This window comes from Notamacropus eugenii, chromosome 5 (genome assembly GCF_028372415.1).
Source record: "Notamacropus eugenii isolate mMacEug1 chromosome 5, mMacEug1.pri_v2, whole genome shotgun sequence".
Classification (NCBI taxonomy): Eukaryota; Metazoa; Chordata; class Mammalia; order Diprotodontia; family Macropodidae; genus Notamacropus; species Notamacropus eugenii.
The window spans coordinates 24,300,058-24,318,211 of NC_092876.1; the positions used below are offsets into that span (position 1 = coordinate 24,300,058).

At 40.4% G+C, this 18,154-nt stretch overlaps 1 pseudogene; it reads left to right on the top strand.

Annotated features, from left to right (window-relative positions):
• Positions 1-2,227: 2,227 nt before the first annotated feature.
• Positions 2,228-10,651, top strand: LOC140507425 (eukaryotic translation initiation factor 3 subunit E pseudogene; annotated as a pseudogene).
• The last annotated feature ends 7,503 nt before the right edge of the window (positions 10,652-18,154 follow it).

Consider the following 18,154-nt stretch of genomic DNA (forward strand, 5'->3'; position numbering starts at 1 on the left):
CATTTTCACATGGTCTCTCTTTAGATTGTGAGCTCCTTGACAGAAGGGGTTATTTTTTTTCTTTTCTTTGTATTCCTACTTTGTACTAAGCAGAGTACCTGGCACACAGTCAGTACTAAATAAGTGCTAGCTGACTCACACACTATATGAAAGTTATCTGCTTTTATTTCCAGGATGATTTGACCTAGGAAGGCAGGGCACTGTCAGGGATTTGAGGTCAAAAGACCTTCCCGCCAATCATCCCTCTCACTCACTTTCTGTGTTTGCCTTTAGACAAATGATTCCATCCTCAAAATCTCAGTTTCCTCATCTATAAAATGAGGCAAGCTTGAACTATGTGACCTACTAAGTTCCTTCCATCTCTACATGAGTGATCCTGGCAGCTTAGATGTCTTGGCCTTGGAGTGAATGGATGTCCGCTGAAAAGTTCCATATTTAAATGTGAGAAGCATGGACCTGGGGATCCTATGATGGAAAGGGCTCTCCATTTGAAGTAAGAAGTACTGGCTTCCGAATTTCCATTCAGCCATATGTTAGAGATATGAACTTGCATAAATCCCCTTTCTGAGGCTTAAGTTTCCTCATCTATCAAATGCAGGAGGTTAGACTAGATGACTTCTAAGGTCCCTTCCATGTGACCCTTAATTGTTCTAGATCTAAGATCCAACGATACCACCATTCTGCCATCCTTGTGGGTCAGGAGCCCAGTGATATTTCTCACAGAGGAAGTAAAGCAACATGTGGCTCTGACGGACCAAGCACAGCACAGAAAAGCACATCCCAGACAAGGAGAACAAAATGTGCCCCAGGAGGATGGAGGGCTGAGCCCAGCTTCAACGACCAGGCTGGATATGCATGACTGGTGGCGAACCCCAGAAGGATCCTCTATGCCTAGGATAGATGGGCATCATTAGCAGTAATCTTGGCTGAGAGTCCTACCTGAAGCAATCACACATAGAAGCCACTGTGTCCCTGGAAGTCTACGTCTGACCTGAGTCCTGCCTTTCTGTCTGTGATGTCACTGGCTGCCTGGATGAATGGAAGTATGGATGAATGGAATGCTGAAAGGATGGAGGGAGGGAGGGATGGAGGAAAAGACAGATGGGTGAATGCAGAGAGGAAAGGATGAAAAATCATCTACTAAGCAATTTCCACATGTCAAGAGCGATGGCACGAAGGTGCAGAAAGAGTGAAAAGCTGACCTGGGGAAGGTTGCGCATTGGGCTACCAAAAGTATCCCTGTCTGCTAGCAAACATAGTAGAGGTAGCTGGGCTCCATCTCCTGGAGAAAATGTAAACTGCAAAAAGCCTGAAGTAAAGCTGAGCAGCTGGAATTAGGGAGTGGCAGTAGTTGGTTTCCTTTTAACATGTTTAATTGTCCCTTAAGACACTAAGTCTTCGTTAGGTTCAATACTACTCAGAGCAAAAATACTCTAGGCTACAACAAAGAGAGTAGTCCTCCAAACAAGGGAGCTAGAGAGGAGTGTTGACAATTCTGATCCCCATGAGCAGGCACCCCCAATATTTAACTAGTATATTAAGTTTATAAGTCATCAGCAGAAAAGGGCAACAGTAAAAAATAAGACCATAAAAGGGAGCTTTTTTCACATGAATACTATCCTAAAGATCAAAGCAGCATAACTTGCAAAGTAAAATTCACATCCTGGAACTCTGTGCTCAATCAGAGAAGCCATGTGGGAACTGGTATCAGGACCTGTTGGTTTGAGGACATATGAACCTCAAACAAGTTCCAGACATCCACACGAAGATCAGCAGAATATCCACTATTACTGATAATTTTGGGATAAGATGACTTGGATACGGTTTGAATAGATGCTACCTTGAGCAAGCACAAATATGTTACTTTGTTCCCCCAGAAAAATATACCCTGTAAAGCAGACCTTCAACTCAGCCCCCCACTCCCAGTCCCTGTCCATCTCCATTGCTGCTGAGTGTTCCGAATTCTAATCCAAAGTCATGTGAGTGAGATTTTCTGCCTTTCCCCCTCCTGCCTTCTTTCCCACACCATCCTGTTCCCATCCTCATGTCCATCATCTACCTCTGCACCCTTGTGTTCTGGCTGACCTCTGTTGCCCCCTGTACTCTCTGAGTCCTATGAAAGTGTGATTTCAGGAAGAGCTGCACTGCACGAGGATTTGTCTGTTGGTTCCCTTTACAGCAGTATAAATAAAGCTTGACTAGGAGTTCCTCACTTTTTCCCTGAAAGATGGTGAAACATGATCTCACTATTTCCATCACAAACTTTTTGGACTGCCATCTGGTCTTCTGCTGCTCGAGTTTCTCTCTTTTCTTTTAATATATTCAATATATTTAGTTTTAATGCTCTTCAACCACTACCATAAAATTTAGATTTTTTTCCCACTACCTACACCCCCAGCACTCCCCTCCCTCCACAAGACAGCATACAATTCTATACGATCTACACATATGATCCTATTGAATACATTTTCATCATAGTCATGCTGTGCAGAAGAACTAAAATAAATGGGAGAAATCACATAACAAACTAAAACGTAACACACAGACACACAGACACACACACACACACAAATGATCTCCTACATTCTGCGATTGAATTCCACAGTTCTTTCTCTGAATGTGGAAGGCATTTTGCCTTAGAAGACCAATGGGATTTTTCTTTTAATGTCCTTGCATTGCTATGAAGATCCAAGTCTACCAGAAAATACTCTTGCACACTGTGGTCATTGCTGTGCACAAAGTTCTCTTGGTTTTGCTCCTTTCACTCAGCGTCAAATCGTATAAGTCTTTCTAGGACTCTCAAAAGTGATGTGCAACAATACAAGTCATTCCCCAATTGATAAATAATCAAAGGATATGAATAGGCAATTTTTAGAGGAAGAAATTAAAGATATCTATAATCACAGGAAAAAATTTTGTAAATCACTTTTGATTAGAGAGATGCAAATCAAAACAACTCTGAGGTACCACATCACACCTATAAGATTGCTAAACATGACAGAACAGGAAAATGATAAATGCTGGAGAGGATGTGGGAGAGTTGGAACACTAATTCATTGCTGGTGGAGCCATGAACTCATCCAACTATTCTGGAGAGCAATTTGGAACTATGCCCAAAGGGCTGCAAAAATGTGCATACCCTTTGACCCAGCAATATTGCTTCTAGGACTATATAACCCAAGAGATCATAAAAATAGGAAAAGGTCCCACATGTGCCAAAATATTTATAGCAGCACTCTTTGTAGTTGCAAAAAACTGGAAATCAGGGGATGCCCATCAACTGGGGAATGGCTGAATATGTTATGCTATATGAATGCATTGGAGTACTATTGCACCAAAAGAAATGATGAAGAAGAAGACTTCAGAGAGGCCCAGAAGGACTGATATGATCTGATGCTGAGCAAAAGGAGCAGAACAAGGAGAACTTTGTGCACAGCCACAACTACAGTGTGCGAGAGTTTTTTCTGGTAGACTTGGAACTTCGTAATAACACAAGAACTAAAAAAATAATAATGATAAAATTCCCAGTGGTTTTCTAAGACAAAACACCTTCCACACTCAGAGAAAGAACTATGGAATTAATTTGCACAATGTAGCAGATCATGTTTGTATATGCGTGTGTGTGTATTATGTTTTGATTTCTTAGATGATTTCATCCATTTATTTTAGTTAGTCTATACAGCATGACTATACTGAAAATGTACTCAATAGGAAAGTATATGTAGATCATATATAGAATTGTATGGCATCTTGGGGAGGAAGGTGGGGGGTGGGGGATTAGTGGGGGAGTGAAAATCTAAGCTTTTTGGTAGTGATTGTAGAACATTAAAAAATAAATAAAATAAAGTGATTTAGAGCATTTTTTTTCATATGGGTACAGATATCTTTAATTTCTTCCTCTGAAAATTGTCTTTTCATATCCTTTAATCATTTGTCAATTGGGGAATGACTTGGGTTGTTGTACTTTTGACTCAGTTCTCTATGTATTCTAAAAATGAGGCCTTCATTCCCGAGATTAGCTATAGAAGTTTTTTCCCGATATACTACATCCCTCTGAATTTTGGTTGCATTTGGTTTCGTTAAGCAAAAACTTTTCAGTTTAATGCAATCAAAATTATCCAACTTGCCCTTCATAATGCTTTCTATCTCTTCTTTAGTCAAAAATTCTTCACTTCTCCAGAAATCTAATAAATACACTATCTCTTCCTCCTTCAATGTGTCCATGATATCAATCTCTATGCCTAGATCATGTAATCATTTGGACTTTTTTCTTGTGTAGGGTGTCAGGCATGGGTCTATGCCTAGTTTCCACCACACTGTTATCCAGTTTTCCCAGGAATTTTTGTCAAATGCTGAGTTCTTATCCCAGAAGCTGGGGTCCTTGGGTTTATCAAACAGGAGATTGCTATATTCATTGTCTACTGTGTCTTGAGTACCAAGAATATTCCACTTGTTTATCCTTCTGTTTCTTAGCCAGTACCAAGAGCTTTTGGTAACTGCTGCTTTATAATACAGTTTGAGATCTGGTAGCACTAGGCCACCTTCCCAAGAGCATTTCTTTCCATTTGTCCCTTTGATATTCTGGACCTTTTGTTCTTCCAGGTGAATTTTGATACTATTTTATCCAACTCCAGAAAATAATTATCTGATAATTTGATTGGCACTAAATAAGAAAATTAATTTAGGCAGAATTGTCATTTTTATTATGTTGCCTTGGCCTACCCATGAGCAACTGATGATTTTCCACTTACTTAGATCTGATTTTATTTGTGCAAAGTGTCTTGTAATTGTGTTCATATAGTCCCTGGATTTGTCTTGGCAGGTGAACTCCCAAATACTTTATAGTGTTTACCCTAGAATTAAATAGGATTTCTCTTTCTATCTCTTGCTGTTGGACTTTGTTATTAATATATAGGAATGCAGAAGATTTGTGCGGGCTTATTTTGAAACCTGCAACTTTGCCAAAGTTCTTTATTATTTCAAGTAGTTTTTTGCTTGAATCTCGGGGATTCTCTAAGTACATCATCATATCATCTGCAAAGAGTGATAACGTAGTTTCTTCTTTGGCTATCCTTATTCCTGCAATTTCTTTATCTTGTCTAATTGCTACAGCTAACATTTCTAGTACCATGTTGAATAGTAGTGGTGATAATGGACATCCTTGTTTCACCCCTGATCTTACGGGAAATGCATCTAGCTTATCTCCATTGCATAAAATGCTTGCTGAAGGTTTCAGGTAGATACTGCTTATTATTTTATGGAAAGTTCCCTTTATTCCTATGTTCTCCAGTGTTTTAATACGAATGGATGTTGTATTTTGTCAAAAACTTTTTCTGCATCTATTGAGGTAATCATGAGGTTTTTCTTAGTTTTATTGTTGATATGATCAATAATGCTAATAGTTTTCATAATATTGAACCAGCCCTGCATTCCTGGTATGAATCCTACCTGACCATAATGTATTATTCTCGTGATAAGATGCTATATTCCTTTTGCTAAAATCTTATTTAAAATTTTTGCATCTATATTCATTAGAGAAATTGGTCTATAATTTTCTTTCTCTGTTCTGTCTCTTCCTGGCTTGGGTATCAAAACCATATTTGTATCATAAAAAGAATTTGGGAGAACTCCTTCTTCCATAATGTTCAAAAATAGTCTATAATATTGGAATTAACTGTTCTTTAATAATTTGACAGAATTCACTTGTGAATTCATTTGGCCCTGGAGATTTTTTCCGAGGGAGTTCGTTGATGGCTTGTTCTATTTTTTTTTCTGAGATGGGATTGTTTAAGTATTCAACTTCCCCTTCTGTAAATCTGGGCAATTTGTATTTTTTAAATTATTCCTCCATCTCGTTTAGATTATTGAATTTGTGGACATAAAGTTGGGCAAAATAATTTCTAATTATAGTTTTAATTTGCTCCTCGTTGGAGGTGAGTTCATTTTTAATATTAGAAATTTGATTTTCTCCTTTCTTTTTTTTAATCACATTGACCTAAGATTTATCAATTTTATCAGTTTTTTCACAAAACCAATTATTGGCTTTATTTCTTAATTCAATAGTTTTCTTGATTTCAATTTTATTAATCTGTCCTTTAGTTTTCAGTGTTTCTAATTTGGTATTTACTTGGGGATTTTCAGTTTGCTCTTTTTCTAGCTTTTCCAGCTGCATGACCAGGTCATTGATCTCCTCTTTCTCTATTTTATTTTTGTAGGCATTCAAAGATATAAAACTTCCCCTAAGAACTGCTTTTCCAGTATCCCTTAAGATTTGGTAGGTGACAATAACATTATTGTCATTGTCTTGAATGAAGTTGTTGATTGTTTCTATGATTTCTTCTTTAACCCACTCCTTCTTTAGGATTAGATTATGTAGTTTCCAATTAATTTTTGGTTTATCTTTCCATGGCCTTTTATTACATGTAGTTTATACTGCATTATGATCTGAGAAGGATGCATTGATTATCTCTGCCTTTCTACACTGGATTGTGAGGTTTTTACGTGCTAGTACATGGTCAGTTTTTGTGTATGGGCCATGTACTGCTGCGAAAAAGGTATATTCCGTTCTATTTCCATTCAATTTTCTCCAAAGATCTATCATATCTACCTTATCCAGAGTTTTATTTACCTCCTTAACCTCCTAATTGTTTATTTTCAGGTTAGACTTATCAAGCTCAGAGAGGGGGAGGTGGAGGTCCCCCACTAGTATAGTTTTGCTATCTATTTCTTCCTGCAACTCCCCCAACTGCTCCTCTAAGAATCTGGATGCTGTACCACTTGGAGCATACATGTTTAGTCATGATAATGCTTCATTGCCTATGGTGCCTTTTAGCAGGATATAGTTTCCTTCCTTATGTCTTTTGATTAGATCTATTTCTGCTTTTGCTTTGTCTGAGATTAGAATTGCTACTCCTGCTTTTCTTACATCAGCTGAACCACAATATACTCTGCTCCAGCCTTTGACTTTTACCCTGTATGTATCCCCCCATTTCAAAAGTGTTTCTTGTAAACAACATATTGTTGGATTACGGCTTTTGATCCATTCTGCAATCACTCTCCGTTTTATGGGAAAGTTCATTCCATTCACATTCACAGTTATGATTACAATCTGCATATTTGCCTCCATCCTCTTTCCCACTCTTTCTATTTTTAGCTCTCCCATATCCCTTCCCCTTCTCAGTCGTTTTCACTTTTCACCCCCTCCTCCTGCAGCCTTCCCCTCCTTCTTTTAGCCCCGCTCCATTTTACTCCCCTTTAACCTTTCTGCTTCTTCTCTTTGTCTTAGCTTCCTCTCCTCTCTCTTTCCCCTTCTTCTCCTACTGCCTATAGAACTACTTAGAATTATCTACTTAAGTTCATTGTTCCATCCTTGAACCCAATCAGATGAGAGTACCTCTCAAACAATGTTCATCTCCCTCCCCTCTTTCCTTCTACTGTAATTTTGTACTTCTTCCTGTGATGTAATTTAGCATTTTCTGTTTCCTCCTTTTCACACCTGCTGTTACAATCCTTTTGCACGCTTAAATCACATTTTTAACATGACATCATTTGCTTTATACCCATTCCCTTTATTTATATCCCTTTTATAATTCATAATAGATATACAATTCTCAAGATTAACAGGTATCATCTTCCCTCATAGAGAGATAAATAGGTTGCCCAAACTGAGTAGCAAGATTTTTCCCCCCTGTTTACCTTTTCATGTCTCTCTTGAGACCTGCATTTGAAGATCGAATTGTCTATTAAGTTCTGGAGTTTTTGTCAGGAAGGTCTGGAAATCCCTTACTTCCTTGAATGATCATCTCCTTGCCTGAAATGTTATGCTGAACTTTTCTGGGTAGTTGATCCTTGCTTGTGGTCCCATCTCCTTTGTCTTACAGAATATCGGATTCCGGTTCCTTCGATCTTTTAATGTCGAAGCTGAAAGGTCCTGTGTGATCCTGACTGTAGCTCCTCAATATTTGAATGGTTTCTTTCTGGCTACCTGTAGTATTTCTCTGTCACTTGATAGCTCTAGAATTTCACAATGATATTTCTTGGGCTTTTGAGTTTGGGATCCCTTTTGGGAGGTGAACAGTGGATTCTTTAGATGACTTTTTTGCCCTCTGGATCTAGCACTTCTGGACAGATTTCTCTGATGATTTCCTGGAAGGTATTGTTCAGACTCTTTTTTTCATTTTGTCTTTCTGGCAGGCCAATAATTCTTAAACTTTTTCTCCTGGATCTATTTTCCAGGTCAGTTGTTTTTCCAATTAGATATTTTACATTTTCTTCTATCTTTTCATTCTTTAGATTTTGTTTGACTGATTCTTGCTGTCTCATAGAGTCATTAGTTTCTACTTGCCCAGTTCTTTAGTTTTCTTCAGTTAACTTTTGCATCTCCTTTTCCATCTGAGTAATTTTTCCTTTTTATTAAATTGTTTTCTTCATTTAACTTTTGCATCTCCTTTTCCATCTGACTAATTTTTTCTTTTTAGGAGTTATTTTCTCCATTTAATTTTTGTACTTCCTTTACCATTTGTGCAATTTCCCTTTTTAAAGCAATGTTTTCATCAGTGAATTCTTTTTTTATACTTTTAAATTCATTGACCAGTTTCTCTTCTATTTCCTTCTTCAGCTGTTCCAGGAGAGCTGTTTGTGCATGCGAGTACATCATAGTCTCTTCTGAAGTTTCAAATGGAAATACATTCTCACTACTGACCTCTTTGGTATTTATGTTTTGATCCTTGTCCCTATAGAAAGATTCTATGGTTTTTTCGTGCTTGTTTTGCTTTCTCTTGTTCATGATGGTGACTGGGTGCTGTGGCTTCTGGGTCTCTCAGTTAGAAGCTGCAGAACTTGATGTTGAGCTGACCTGTGTGAAAAAGGTAAGAGCAAGTGTCTTTTTATCTTTTTATTTTGTGTTTCCCCAGTCTTCCCTGGGATTAGTTTGTTCAGTGTAGGGGAGGTGTGTTCTGGTCATGCGAGATTTCCTCAGCTGAACTGAGGCAAAGGCAGACTCAGGGGATGGTGATCCCAGCTGCCCTATTGTCTTCCTATTTCCCCTGGAGTGCTGAGGCATGCCTAGATCCTAGTGTATGTTTCCAACCCTCCTGGGTCTCCTCTCCTAGCACTGAGGTTCGCCTGCATCCTAGTGCAAGTATCCACCACTCTGGGGCCCCTCTACTTCTGGTTCACCTCCGCCACAGTAGGAGGAATCCCCCTTAGCTATTTTGCTATCCTCAGGTGTTATGAGACTATTTGCCCCTTTGCTGTTCCCACTGATCCAGCATTTTTCTGGAGAAATATTTTATGGTCCTTTCAAGGTCATCAAGCAGGACATGGAGAGCATTTACTGATCACTCTGCCATCCTGGCTACTGGAAATTCAAGTAGGGGACTTTCACACGTTTAATCTGCTGACTGAAAGTCTCAGGAGCTGCAGTGGCTTGTACTTGGTGCTGGGCGCCTGTCACTTGTTCAGCTCTGCTTGTCTCTCGCCCTGGGCTGGTGCTCCACGGGTTCTGCCTGTTGCTCTCTCAACTTTCTCCTGGGCCCTCTCACTCTGCTGAGCTGGACAGGCAGTGCTGTGCTCTGTGGGCTCACCCCTGCAGAACAGATCCTTCCTGTGGACCTTCCAGTCTGTCCTGGGCTTTGAATCTGCCACAGTCTGTCTCCTATTGGATTATGCACCTCCAAAATTTGGTTAGATACATTTTAGAGGTATCTAAAGGAGTTTGTCTAAGATCTTAGATGAGTCGTTGCTCTCACTCTGCCATCTTCAACGCTCGAGTTTCTTTCAGTCAAAGAAATTTATAGAAAAGGAATTGTTTCAAAGAAAATTGGTCCTTCTTAGTGACACAAACATGTTGGATTTTTCAGGGAATGTGTATAAAAACCTTTATTCTGATGACATTCCTCATGTTTTGTATGTGAAAAAACCACTATTGTTGTACAAGTAAAACAGCTACAGGAAGAAACTGAACCAATAATGAAGGTTTTGAAGACTCAGGAACAACAAAGTTGAGGCAGTCTACCTGGGATGGTCAGATAACGCTTGACTACCTGAGTAACAAACACGGTTTTAAACAAGAATATTTAGATACATTCTAGAGAAATGCAAAACTTCAGTATGAATGTGGCACCTCTTCTGAAGCACCAGAATGTCTTTACTTTTTTAGAGAGTTGTTCCCCTCAACTGGTAGAAATGCTTTGGGTTAACTGTGGGAAAAACTAGCATCAAAATGTTGATGCATAATTGGGATGCAGCCATGGAAGACTTTATAAGACTGAAAGAAATGAGAGATGGTATTTCTCTCCATTCTCCAATCCATTCCCTTCAGCCGAAGAACATGGCTGATTCATTGGTCTCTATTTGCATTTGTCAATAACACAAAAGACAACATTATTGATATCTTTCCTTACCATCCACAGAATCCTAATGCAATTGAAACCATTGGTCCACATATTCTCCACTATTTGACTTCTTCAGTCATAACAAACAAAGGTGTTCCAAAACAAAAGCAGGTATTAAAGATCCAGTCAAAGTTATTCAGCCAGAGTCCTACACATACAAAGATCTTATAGCAGAGTTCATTAAATGTTTGTTTGTTAACTTTGACTTAGATGCTCCATCCAGGACCCCCTCTGCTCTTCTTCATCTTTGCCACTAGATGGTGGCACGCCTTGTCTGTTCTACAAGGGCTTACTTTTCCCACCCCCACCCCCATCACTCCCTGTGAAACCCAATACCTTCCCCAGGTGTCACTTCCCAGAGACACCACTTGTGGAGGTCCCAGCCTCACACTGGTGGCAAGCGTTCCTAGAACCACATTGGCTCCAATCAGGGGTTCCCAACACCACCAGAGTAGACTCAAATGATGTCCCTAGAGCAGGGACATCGCGTTCCCTGAATAAACCATACAGGGCAGCAGAAGCAGAGCAGAGGGAACTGGGAGTGCACTTTCTGTCTTCTACAAAGGCAGGCTCTGGGAGGAGTTTGGCACTCCACCCTCCAAAGGGAGAGGAGGTTGAGGGAACCTCTTCAGACTCACAGCCTACAAATCCAATCCATGAATCCAAAAAGTCAGAATCCAGACTTGGGGAATCTGTTCCCCAGCTACTGTTTGGTGCATTTTATGTTCATGAGGTTTTCACCTAGAAGCTCATAATTAGGTCATTTCTAAGTCACTGAAGGTGGGAGTAAAAGATATCATGTGCAAGGGTCAATGGTGCACCAAGAATACTTGATGTAGGGCAGCCTTGATTTTAGACCATCAATAATGCAAAGTCAGCAAAGCAATGCATATGGTCCATAAATTAGCAATGTTCACATGTGCATTGACTCTAACCTTCTATACAGAGACATGTTGTATGGCACAATTCTAATGGTTTAGGGATATTCAAGAGTCAATCTCTGACATTTTAACGTGAAAACTGATTATCAATAATCAATAATTGGCATGGGGTTAGATTCAGAGCTCTCCCCTCCAAAAGCCAGACTTTAAGTTCAGTTCTTAAGGTCAGAACTGATTATAATATTGGACTCCCTTTCCTGTCCTTGAACACCCTGGTGAAAGCTCTCAGACTAGCATGGAGTATACATCCTTTGAAATGGTAGAGTAAAGCCTGGTTTGATAGAGAAATACTTTCCCTATTCAAGAGATAACAAATCCTTCATTTTAACATACCCCATCCTCAATTAGATTAAAAAATTAAATGTTAATGTTGCTTGATGGACCACCTACAATTTCAAAGGTTATATAAAGTGTGAATCCAACCCCATGATTTTCTTTGGTGTAAGAGAAAGGCCAAATGACCATCATTTTGCTAACAACCTTCTGGCCTTAGTATTAAAATTTTTATATTAACCAGAAATTCTGTTTCTCTAATGCATTTAAATGCCACATCAATCAGTCCTATTCTTCACCCTATGGGTCAATAAAGGCCTCTTGCTTTAGAAACTCATCTTTAAAACTGGTTGACATGGGTCTGGCCTAGGATAGAAATGAACTTGGGAATTTTTCAGAGGTACCATCCTTCCCATCAGACTAGGAATCATTGGACAACTCATGTTACCAGTGAGGTACCAAGTCCTAACTTCATCCTCTCCGTCAACCCTCAATCGCTGTTTCATCCTCAAGCCTCAAACCTAGAAGGACTGTTAGATCTTGGAACATCAGACCTAGAAGATCTCTCACAGCAATCTGAGTACAGTACCTCAGAACTGGAAGGGAGTATAAAACCCCATTCAAATTCTCCCTTGCTGGAAGAGCCCTAGGCTGTAAGAGTGAAAGAATACATCCATAGCTGATCAGTAAGGTAGTGGCAGAGCAGTAACAAAATTCAATCCCCATCAATTCCAATCAACAAGTATTTATTTAAGACCAATGCCCTTCCAAGCACAGATCTGGGTACTGGACACACAGAAATAAAAGGAGACAAGCCCTAAGGCTGCTGGGAGGTTTTGTTCTGCTGAGGCAAAAATCCGTTGTTGCTAGAATAGCAAATCAAGAACATGTTCAAAGTCATTTTGGAGAAGAGGGTGCAGGTCTGACCTCAAGGGTAGAGCATTCCCAAGAAACTGAGGTTCCAAAAGGTTCACTGGATGATCAGAGAAGAATGAAGAGGAACAAAGGAAGGATTGGGCTGCCCTGAATGGCTGTGATGAAAGTGTGATGGTTGTTTGGGGGAGGGAAATTTGTCCCAGGCAGCTTATGTCTAAGGAAGTATTCCATCAATCCACCCCTCAATGAACAGTCCTTTACTAATGCTGGGGACAACTGTGTAGAACACTGGACAGAGCACTGGGTCTAGAGTAGGGAAGGTCTAAGTACAAATACAGCCTCACACAAACTGTGTAACCAAGTCACATAACCTCTCTTGGAATCAGTTTCCTTATTTTTGAGTTGGGAATAAGAACAATACCTTCAAGGTTGCAGTGAGGATCAGATAAGATCATAATGGTAAAGCCCTTGGTGCCCTGCCTGGCACATTGTGGAGCCAGCATGCCAAGGGCTTTCTATGCCAACTGAAGGATCCAGTCCTGTTTCCTGGGAGCAGTGGGGAGCTAGTCAAATTTTCTGAGCAGAGAAATGACATAGCCACGTCCCAGATTCAGCAATATGAATTTGGTATCTTGGGGGCGAGAGGAGGATGTGAACACAGAAAGAACAATTACCAGGTGCATGCAGTAGTTCAGGGCAGGGTGGATGAGGGCTTGAATTCTAGGGTCAGCTCCAGGGGAGCAGAGATAAGCAGGACCCTAGGAGATGTGGATGAGGTGAAATGGAGATCGGCATCCATATATGTGCCGAAATACATGAATCAACTTGATATTTGCCACGTATTTGTATACAGAATAAATATGAAATCATATGTAACTATACTAATAACAAACTCCGTATAAATGCACATATATCTAAACATATACACATACATGTTGCATGTTTGTATACTCATGTGTATATATACACACATATAGATATATGTCTGCATATATTTTTATTTGTATACACTCAAATGCTATTTTTCTGCTCCATTAAAATCTAATCTCACGTGAGTAGGGTTCAATTCATTCTTTGTCTTTGTATACTCAATGCCAGACACTGAGATCTTGCTTGAACTAAACTGCCAAGCATTCAAACTCTCTCTTCATGGGGTGCAACTCTGATGTGCTGGCCACGTTGCTTGAATACAAAATGAAAGCTTGCCAGAAAGACTATCTTGTAGAGAACTGGCATGGAGCAGATCACATGGTGGTCAGATGAAGTGATACAAGGGTCAGATGAAGTCATGCCAGGACACTCTCAAGGTCTCCCTCAAGAACTTTGCATTTGATTGTGACATGGCAGACACAGGTACAAGACCACTGTGTATGGTGTGCCCACATCAGATAGGGTGCTGTGGTCTATAAGCAAAGCAGAATTGAAACAGCACAAAGGAAAGGCAGGATGCACAAAGTCAAAGTATCTACCCCAAATATTCACACTGACTATCTTTGCCCAATCTGGGGTAGAGCATCCTGAGCTCATATTGATCTGTTCAGCCACAGTTGACCAACATTGAAATTTGACTCTGTCATGGTGATGTCATTTTGGTCCTCTTCTAGAATCAAGGACAACACCAACCACCACCAATGACTCTCAAAGTCTACAGCACAGCCAAGGGTATAGTAAACCCTTAATAAATACTTATTGATTGGGGCCCTCACTACCTACCTGAGCCTTCTGCCCACCTTTGGTTACCTCTCACAGTAAGGAAGTCTGTCCTGGCATTAAGTCTAAATTGACCTCAGGTTTCCTTCCACCACTTTCTACTCTTTTTGCACTCTGGGGCTGACCTGAATAAATCAAATCCCATTTGCACTGACTGCCCATAAAATATTTGAAGGAAGTTGTCCTCTCCCCTGTACTCTTCCTTCAACCTGAGTTACATTACCTAAGGTTTTTTCACTAATTCTCGTATGGAAAAACTCTGATGACTCTGGAGAGAAAGTGCAGTTGATGACTTTGCATAGCTTTGCCCACTCAAATATAATTCAGTTTCAAGTCAGGATATTATCACCTTCCTAATGTCACTGGTCCTCTTGAAGAATTAAGGAAGAACAGTATTCTGGGAAGAGGAGAAGCTGCCAACATGGGGAACCAATTGTCCACTTCCATTTGGGCAGTACTGCACTTTCCTCCTCCTTCTCCTTTTCCTCTCCCTCTGTCCTCAAGGGAACTCTTACCCCTATGTCTGAGTGCTCTGCCAAAGGAATATAAATTTTGATGTTTACACTTTACAAGGTATCATGAGGTTTGGGGAATAAACTTTTCTTCCCTATTGATTCCATCATTGATTATTCTTTTCAAGCTGAGATAATTACTTCTTCTGTCCTGTAGTTTTCATCTGTGATTTCTTGAAATATAACTCCGGAAAACTTGGCTTGGATACAGGCAATTAGGATTCAAATGGAGCTACTTGACCATACCTTTCAACTCAAACACTTTTTCTTTCATGGATTGGCCACTACTGGGTCCCAGCCCAAGCCTCACTTTCTCATTGTTTGTGTTGTGATGACTCAGAGTAAGTGTAAATAGCCAATGTTTCTGTTCTGGTCACAAACTCTGAGGGTTCTCTCCCCTCTCAGACTGATTGTTTGCTGGAGGTAAACAAAACCATCTTATGCCTCTGCTTTTACCTAGCCTTTAAATACCTTAAATACTTAGAAAAAATGAAAACTGGGAAAGACCTACCTTAAAACAGTCCAGGTCTCCCACTACACCCGGGTCATCACCAGCTGTCCTGGTCTGTGCCTTGCCACTGAATTGCAATGACTCTGGAAGAGAAAGTGAAACTGATGATTTTGCACAACTCTGCCCCACTCACATTCAATTTACTTGCTAGTTAGGGCATTATCACCCTCCTGATGCCACTGGTCCTCTTCAAGAATAAAGGATGAAAAACAACTACATGGACAGGACTAAATGACCTTTCCCCTTCTGGAAACACATGCTGTGGACCTTTGACTGATTAAATGCATAGGGAGAAGTTAGAAGGAGAAAGAAGAAGAAAAACAAAATGCTGGGGAAAACAGCCCTGCCGCGGCCGTGGCACTGAGAGGAACAGATCCGAGCGGGCCTCAGGGACAGGATCTCCAGCAGCCGAGCAGGTCCCTCCACCCACAGATGATGGGGGTCAGTGAGAAGGTCTCTTTGGTTGGTTGAGAGAGGAGTGGGGTGCCCCCATAACTCAGGCCCCCTCGGGAGGCAACAGCAGAGGCAGCAGCAGACCAAGGCTCCCCAAACAGGCAGGAGCCCAGATCCATTGTTGAAGATCTCTGCATAAATCCCCTGAGGGAACTGAGCCCGTGAGGCGGCCCTACTCCCACTCAGGCAGCTGAACTTGATATCACACTGAATAGCAGCCCTGCCCCCACCCAAAGCCCTGAGGCTGGGAAGCAGCATTTGAGACTCAGACCCCAAGCACTGGGTGGGAGGATCCGGAAGCGAAGTGGGTGTGAGGAGAATATGCAGAGGTCAAGTCACTGGCTGGGAAAATGCCCAGAAAAGGGAAAAAAACCAAGACTAGAGAGGGTTACTTTCTTGGTGAACAGGTTTCTCCTCCCCTCCTTTCTGATGAGGAAGAGCAGTGCTCACCCTCAGGGAAAGACACGGAAGTCAGTGCTTCTGTATCCCAGCCCACTCAATGGGATCAGACCATGGAAAAGCTCAAAAAGAGCTCCGAAAATTTTGAAAATTATGTTAGAGGACTGGAGGAAAAACTGGAAAGAGTAACCAAAGACAGGCAAGCAAAGTATGAACAGCAGATCAGCATCCTGCTAACGGAGACCCAAAAAATGCTGAAGAAAATAACACCTTGAAAAATAGGCTCACTCAACTGGCAAAAGAGGTTCAAGAAGCCAATGAGGGGAAAAATGCTTTCAAAAGCAGAATTAGCCAAAGGGAAAAGGAGGTCCAAAAGCTCACTGAAGAAAATAGTACTTTCAAAATTAGAATGGAACAGATGGAGGCTAATGACTTTATGAGAAACCAAGAAATCACAAAACAAAACCAAAAGAATGAAAAAATGGAAGATAATGTGAAATATCTCATTGGAAAAACAACTGACGTGGAAAATAGATCCAGGAGAGACAATTTAAAAATTATGAGACTACCTGAAAGCCATGATCAAAAAAAAGAGCCTAGACATCATCTTTCATGAAATTATCAAGGAAAACTGCCCTGAGATTCTAGAACCAGAGGGCAAAATAAGTATTCAAGGAATCCACAGATCACCGCCTGAAAGAGATCCAAAAAAGAGAAACGCCTAGGAACATTGTGGCCAAATTCCAGAATTCCCAGGTCAAGGAGAAAATATAGCAAGCAGCTAGAAAGAAACAATTCAAGTATTGTGGAAATACAATCAGGATAACACAAGACCTAGCAGCTTCTATGTTAAGGGATCGAAGGGCATGGAATAGGATATTCCAGAAGTCAAAGGAACTAGGACTAAAACCAAGAATCACCTACCCAGCAAAACTGAGTATAATACTTCAGAGGAAAAACTGGTCTTTCAGTGAAATAGAGGACTTTCAAGCATTCTTGATGAAAAGACCAGAGCTGAAAAGAAAATTTGACTTTCAAACACAAGAATGAAGAGAAGCATGAAAAGGTGAACAGCAAAGAGAAGTCATAAGGGACTTACTAAAGTTGAACTGTTTACATTCCTACATAGAAAGACAATATTTGTAACACTTGAAACTTTTCAGTATCTGGGTACCAGGTGGGATTACACACACACATGCACACGCACACGCACACACACATAGAGACAGAATGCACAGAGTGAATTGAAGAGGATGGGATCATATCTTAAAAAAATGAAATCAAGCAGTGGGAGAGAAATATATTGGGAGGAGAAAGGGAGAAATGGAATGGGGCGAATTATCTCTCATAAAAGAGGCAAGCAAAAGACTTATTAATGGAGGAATAAAGAGGGGAGGTGAGAGAAAAACATGAAGTTTACTCTCATCACATTCCACTAAAGGAAGGAATAAAATGCACACTCATTTTGGTATGAAAACCTATCTTACAATACAGGAAAGTGGGGAATAAGGGGATAAGCAGGGTGGGGGGGATGATGGAAGGGAGGGCATCAACACTCATGGGGAGGGACAGGATCAAAAGACAATAGAAGTAATGGGGGACAGGATAGGATGGAGGGAAATAGAGTTAGTCTTATAAAACACAACTATTATGGAAGTCATTTGCAAAATTACACAGATTTGGCCTATATTGAATTGCTGGCCTTCCAAAGGGAAGAGGTGGGGAGGGAGGGAGGTAAAGACGTTGGAACTCAAAGTTTTAGGAATAGCTGTCGAGTAATGTTCTTGCCTCTCGGAAATAAGAAATACACGTAAAGGAGTATACAAAGTTATCTGGCCCTACAGGACAAAAGAGAAGTTGGAGACAAGGGCAGAGAAGGATGATAGAAGAGAGAGCAGATTGGTCATAGGGGCAATTAGAATGCTTGGTGTTTGGGGGGAGGGGACAAAAGGGGAGAAAATTTGGAACCCAAAATTTTGTTAAAATGAATGTTGAAAGTTAAATAAATTAATTAATAAAAAAAAACAAAATAAAATTAAGAGGGTAAAAAAAAAATGCTTCAACTCTGGAAAAACATCTCAACTA